We start from the raw sequence: 6,922 nt of genomic DNA, 5'->3' as shown, positions 1-6,922 counted from the left end.
GCGACGCACTGACGAATCGCTCAATTAGATCAGGAAGTGTATTGTGTGTAGTAAATGGAGTTGATGTGTATTTCACGTTGACATGCTTAAATCGTGTTTGTTCAGGAACAGCAGATTTAGAGAAGCACAGAAAATGTCACGTTTAAAAATGAAATCTGGTCATTCAGCTGGTTCACACTCCTGAACGTTTCTGCTTTAACTCTCCGTAAATGTGAACTTTATAATCGTTTCTTATTAACACAAGCTAACATCACTTTAATAAACTGATTTTATGAGGTGATTCGGTATCCACAAAACCATCCTGTTTTGGCAGGAACATTTATTGCTCATTGAATGTTCTCTTTTATTTGTATTTTTTTATTCTTTCATTTATTCATCTTTTTATTTATTGATTGATTTTTTTTGTTTTTTGTTTCTGCTTTAACTCTCCATAAATGTGAACTATATAATCGTTCCATTAGCACACACTAACATCACTTTAATAACCTGTTTTTATGAGGTGACCCTCCTGTTTTGGCGGGAACATTCATTCTCCAGCTAAAGCCTTGAAACTGATCCGTGCTCTCCAGCATTATGGAGTAAAATAATGCAGGAAGCATAAGTGCTGATTGGTGCTGGTACAGTCCAGTCTGTTTGTGTGCGTCCTACACGGTGTTCTCTGTTTAATGGAGATTTCTGGTGCGTCAGGAGGCTCTTAAACTCTAAAGTGCAGATGATGATTCTTCTGAAAACAGCAGGAACGCGGCCACTCAAATCTCTGAGCTGAAACGCAGATAACGCGGCTCTCTCAGATGCCGTTTGGCTCACAGCTTATTTTGGAGTGATCTGGAAAACTCCACATGAAGCGAGATATGATGGTGTTTTTCCTTTTCCGCAAGCTCTTTCTGCTCACGTCCAACCCCACCAGTCTCGCAGAATCACTTCTGACTAGATAAGCTTTAGAGATCGAGCAATATTGTTTTGAATGATTTTTGACTATTTCAAGGTGTCAATTAAGTTTATTTAGCTACACTGTTAGCTATTAACATAAACAACGATGCTCTGTCATGACGACAACAAAATATTTGATTTTTTTAAGTTTTATTTTATCTTATGCCACACTGTTAATAGCTACTAACAAAAACAATTACGCTCTAGTGCAATGACATCGAAATTAAAATAAATTAAAAAGTTTCCATCAAATTTTTTTTTATAAATATTCTTAAATTGTATATTAAATGTGGCAAATTTAGTTGTCTTATTTATTTGTATCAAAAAGCTGCAATAAAACGCACAGGTTAACAAACAAACCTACCCCTCACAGGAGACTTTGTGCTATTTCAGATTTTCAATACACTCCATTCTGTGATTTATAAGCGTTTTGAAAAGTGGGGACATGGGGTAATGTCCTGAAAAGTCACCTTCTCCTTGTAATACCTGTCATACCTTTGTCATTATACAATTTTATCTAATTTGTCACAAATTTATCTCATTTGTCACAAAAACACACATGTGTATATATATATATGTGTATGTATGTGTGAGTGGTAAAAATGATCAGTCAAATTATCACTTTACAGCTTTTTCTGGTCATGAACTGCCCACTTACACAGAAATAACATACATCTATCACTCACAGCTTCAAGACATTTCGTCCCGTTATATATGAGGTTTTTATTTGCGGCTCTATTTCCATTGGATCCCGCTGGAGCTGATAATCAATCTCTTGAAATGTCATTTGGTGTATATTAGTTGTCGTTCAGCCCTCGCGGTTTGGACTGTGAAAGGAAAAGTAATTTTCCCTGCATAGTTTTCAGTGTGTCAGAGGATGGAAAGCAGGTTTATAAGCACAGTAACAGCTCGCGGTCCTGCTCTGTTCCTCTTCCTCCTCAGGTTCATTCTGCCTGCGGCTCGTCGTCTGTCTGAGATGTTATCAAACATCTGTTTGTGTTTGTGTAGGATATGAGAAATGAAATGAGTTTCAGGGCTCGTAGTCGAATCTCTGCTGTGCTCATGGGTTTGATTAGAGCTGTAAACTTTATTTTATGTATTAAATGTAATATTTTAGTTATTTTTTTCCTATTTTAGATGTACGGTTTACATTTTAAATGTTATATTAATGTATATATATTTTTTTTAATATTATTTTCACTTAATATTTTTATAGAAAAAATAAAACATCTAAAATACAGTAAATGAAATAAATCATATACAATAAAATATATTTTATTTTTATTATATTATATATTGCATTTTACACTTTTTTTATTAGTTGTTTGTTAAATTTTATTTTAGATTTTGATATTTTATTTTAATTTTTTCTTTGTAGGGTTAGGGTTGTAATAGGTCTGTCATTTTAATTATCTTCATATAACAGCAATGTAAACTTATTTTTGGTTGCATACACGTTGTGAAATGTGTATTTTTAGAGTATTTTATTAAATTATATTTTATTTGAAATGTATTTTTCATTTATTTTGATATTTTAATTGTTTTTTAAATTTCTTTATGTAGTATTATATTTTTCTGTAGTCATTATAATTATCTTAACATAAAAACAAATGAACTTGTATGGTGTGTGTGTGTGTGAGTGAGTTAGTGTGTATTTGAGTGTGTGTGAGAGTTAGTGTGTGACCGATACAGTGCAGAAAACAAGTTTCATGTCATGCGTCTGACTGTTGATTTTGGCTCATGTGGAGTTTTGTTCCGCCTCCTGCATTTTTCCCAGTGTGTCCCGTCAGTGTCACACCCCTGGAGCATCCTGTTAGCTTTTGTTGTGTGTGTTTGTCCTTGTTAAAACAGTTTCTCCTGTCCCAGCTAATCATACAGAAGCAGTCATTATTTTTGCGGTTTGGTTTGGTAACGTTAGTGTTGCAGAAATAACAGATGAAACCTACTTTCTCTCTCTAACAGGATTTGAATGCTAACTTAATTCATGTAGTAAATTACAGTCACCCTGCAGCATCGTTATTAGATCAGAACGGCTTTTATTATATTATATATTGCATTTTACACTTTTTTTATTAGTTGTTTGTTAAATTTTATTTTAGATTTTGATATTTTATTTTAATTTTTTCTTTGTAGGGTTAGGGTTGTAATAGGTCTGTCATTTTAATTATCTTCATATAACAGCAATGTAAACTTATTTTTGGTTGCATACACGTTGTGAAATGTGTATTTTTAGAGTATTTTATTAAATTATATTTTATTTGAAATGTATTTTTCATTTTTATTTTGATATTTTAATTGTTTTTTAAATTTCTTTATGTAGTATTATATTTTTCTGTAGTCATTATAATTATCTTAACATAAAAACAAATGAACTTGTATGTTGTACATTGTGAAAAGTGTGTGTGTGAGTGAGTTAGTGTGTATTTGAGTGTGTGTGAGAGTTAGTGTGTGACAGATACAGTGCAGAAAACAAGTTTCATGTCATGCGTCTGACTGTTGATTTTGGCTCATGTGGAGTTTTGTTCCGCCTCCTGCATTTTTCCCAGTGTGTCCCGTCAGTGTCACACCCCTGGAGCATCCTGTTAGCTTTTGTTGTGTGTGTGTTTGTCATTGATTCTCCTGTCCCAGCTAATCATACAGAAGCAGTCATTATTTTTGCTGTTTGGTTTGGTAACGTTAGTGTTGCAGAAATAACAGATGAAACCTACTTTCTCTCTCTAACAGGATTTGAATGCTAACTTAATTCATGTAGTAAATTACAGTCACCCTGCAGCATCGTTATTAGATCAGAACGGCTGTTTGGCCTCAGTGTTGAGGGCCGTTGCATGTGTTCAGCGTGTTGAAGTGTGTCTCTGAGCTCATGGTGATTTTGATGTGGACGCTGGTTATTAAAGTGAAATGGCATTATAGGGGTGCTTTTAAAAGTGTTTCACCTGCGCTGCACATGGCTGCCCATTGCTCCGGGTGCGTGTTCACTTGGATGGGTGAAATGTACTTGACCACATCACGTAACTTTCACTTAGCTTTTGTGTTCATTGCATGCTAAAATCCCAGTTTATTATGTAATTATTTAGGATGTTACTATGTAATCACTTTAAGTAGCCTGCACTTTCAAAAGTAGAGTCTCAAGACTATTGGACGCAATACATTTAGTGTTTCACAACCCTTTGCCCTCTATGGAGCACGGTTTGCTCTCGTTGCCTTTTTTTTTATTATTTTTCTTTTTTAATTTTATTATTTATTTATTTGCTTGTTTTTTGTATTAAACAGGGTCATTCTTTAAAGACAGGATCTGCAGGTTAAACTGGGCTGCTTTCATACTGTCTGCTTCCTCTTCACTGCTTTTATTTTTATGTTCTTTCTTTGTATTTTACACGCTCTCTTTCTTTTTTTAGCTTTATTTTATGTGTATGTATTTTTTTTCATTTTCTGTTTTGTATTTTTATTTATTTTTTATATATATATTTTGTATTTCATTTTATTTTACTTTTATGTTTTTATGTATTTTTGGTTTTTCTTTTTATTTATGTATTATATTTTTACTTTTTTTTTTTTTTGTTGTTGTTGTAATATTTCATTTTCTTTTACTTTAGATTTTTTTTAATTTTTTATTTCATATAATATTCTTTGTGTGAACCAGGATCTTTCTTCAAAATATAGCGGCCCAGGTCAACCTGCAGATTCTTCTACACGGTCTGCTTCCTCTTCACTGCTTTTTTTTAACATTTTGTATATTTTTTTTAATTTTATGTATTCTTTTGTTAATTTCTTTTATTTTTTTTATCTTCCATTCCAGCATATTTCAGTGCTAATTATTTTCTGTGCTGCCAGCGTTGTGCCACAGATGCTTAGTTTGAGTTTGCATTTATATGAACAGGATGATTCTTTACAGATAGGATCTGTAGGTCGACCGGAGCCGTTTCCACACCGTCTGCTTCCTCTCCGCTGCTTCTATTGTTCACGTTTGTGCCCGAGTGTTGATTATTGCTCTTTGTCTGAGCACCTTCAACTTCCTCCTGCAAGTGTTTCTTTATGTTGCCAGCGCTCCACCTTTACCCCTATTATGATCAGCCCCATCGGGCACAAAATAACTGGCCTTGCAGAACCGCTCGGCCTTCCTAATATGGAAGCGACTGAGGACGCGGAACGGATTCGCCGAGTCACAGCAGTTTTTGTAGGAAGTGTGGCCTGTTTGTCACCCGCTCGAGGACGGAGGTTATTTACGAGGAATGTGGAGGTCGTGACGGATGTTATGTGATTAATGAGGTCAAATGAAGCCGTCTAGACGGCGTGACGAGAATCAGCTGATAAATGAGAACGTGAAGCATGTTTGTGGGTTCGTGAAAAGCAAAACATCTCCAAATGCACAAACCCTGATGCACTTTGACTGGAGGTTTGTTGACAGTCATATTTCAGATTGTGTTCACGTCACAGTGGTGGGATAATGCCTGATTTAATTCATCACACGCCTGCGTTTGTCTATTTAGCTTTTTAATGTACATTTATTTAGCTTTTTTTTTTTTAAATTAAATATTTGTTAAAGCAGCTTATTTTTTTGTCAGTCTGATCAAATTCTCTTCTGCTCATTAAGGCTGCATTTATTTGATAAATGCAGAAAAAAATTAAATGTGAAATTATTACAATTTAAAATAACTGTTTTCTATGTGAATATTTTGTAAAATGTAATTTATTTCTGTGATGCGCAGCTGTATTTTCAGCATCATTACTCAAGTCTTCAGTGTCACATGATCTTCAGAAATCATTCTTATATGCTGATTTGCTGCTCAAGAAACATTTCAAATTTTTAATAATGGTGAAAACCGTTGTGCTGCACAATATTTGTGCAAACAGTGATGTATTTTTTTATTTTTCAGGATTCACCGATGAATAGAAAGTTCAAAAGTACAGCATTTATTTGAAACCGAAATCTTTTGTAACATTACGAATGTCTTTACTGTCACTTTTGATCAATTGCGTCCTTAATGAATAAAAGTATTTGTTTCTTTATTTATTTTTTACATGTGCATTTTCATGTTAATTTAGCAGATTCTTTTATCCAATAATTCTGATTTAATCCAATCCAATTTACAGTTTAAATCCAACTAAAAATTCTGTTTTTGAGCTTAGTGCACCTAATTGCACATGCATGTTTGTTTACATTTCTTTTATTTAGCTGATACTATTATCAGTTTCTCAATTGTAAGTTGCCTTGGATAAAAGAGTCTTTTCTAGCATGTTCTAAGTCAGAAGATTGTCTCTTTTAATGGAAATGTGCCTTGTAGAGTGACTTCTCCCATTCATTTTTCCTCAACTCTGATATAAACTAGATCCCAAACGTGGATCTGATCCTTCACCGTCATAAGAGAGCTAAACATGCGTTTTAGTCTCCTCAGAGCCTCCAAACCTCCCGAAGATTCATCTGGAAAATTCATCTGGAAAACTCATATGTCTCCTCCGATACTACAGCATGTTTTTTGTCTCATCAGAGGCTGAACTCGTTGTTTTATGGTGTGAAGACCGTTTGTGTGGTTATTCCTGCACGGCCTTCAGCTCTTGGCAGCGGTGAACAGGGCATGCTGGGATTGAATGCCATAGTTTGCTCTCTGCTTTATTAATGGCCCATGTAATGTAGTGTACAGTGGAAGGTGCAGTTTGTTTGAGTGGCAGCCAGAATAGAGTCGTTGTTCAAACCACACACACACACTCTCTCACACACACACTCTCTCACACACACACTCTCTCACACACACACTCTCTCACACACACACTCTCTCTCACACACACTCTCTCTCACACACACACTCTCTCACACACACACTCTCTCACACACACACTCTCTCACACACACACTCTCTCACACACACACTCTCTCACACACACACTCTCTCACACACACACTCTCTCACACACACACTCTCTCACACACACACTCTCTCACACACACACTCTCTCACACACACACTCTCTCACACACACACTCTCTCACACACAC

Source organism: Sinocyclocheilus grahami, unplaced genomic scaffold (assembly GCF_001515645.1).
Source record: "Sinocyclocheilus grahami isolate Dianchi unplaced genomic scaffold, SAMN03320097.WGS_v1.1 scaffold669.1, whole genome shotgun sequence".
Taxonomy (NCBI): Eukaryota; Metazoa; Chordata; class Actinopteri; order Cypriniformes; family Cyprinidae; genus Sinocyclocheilus; species Sinocyclocheilus grahami.
The sequence above is the reverse complement of the archived record's forward strand: the minus strand, read 5'-3'. Positions refer to the sequence as shown.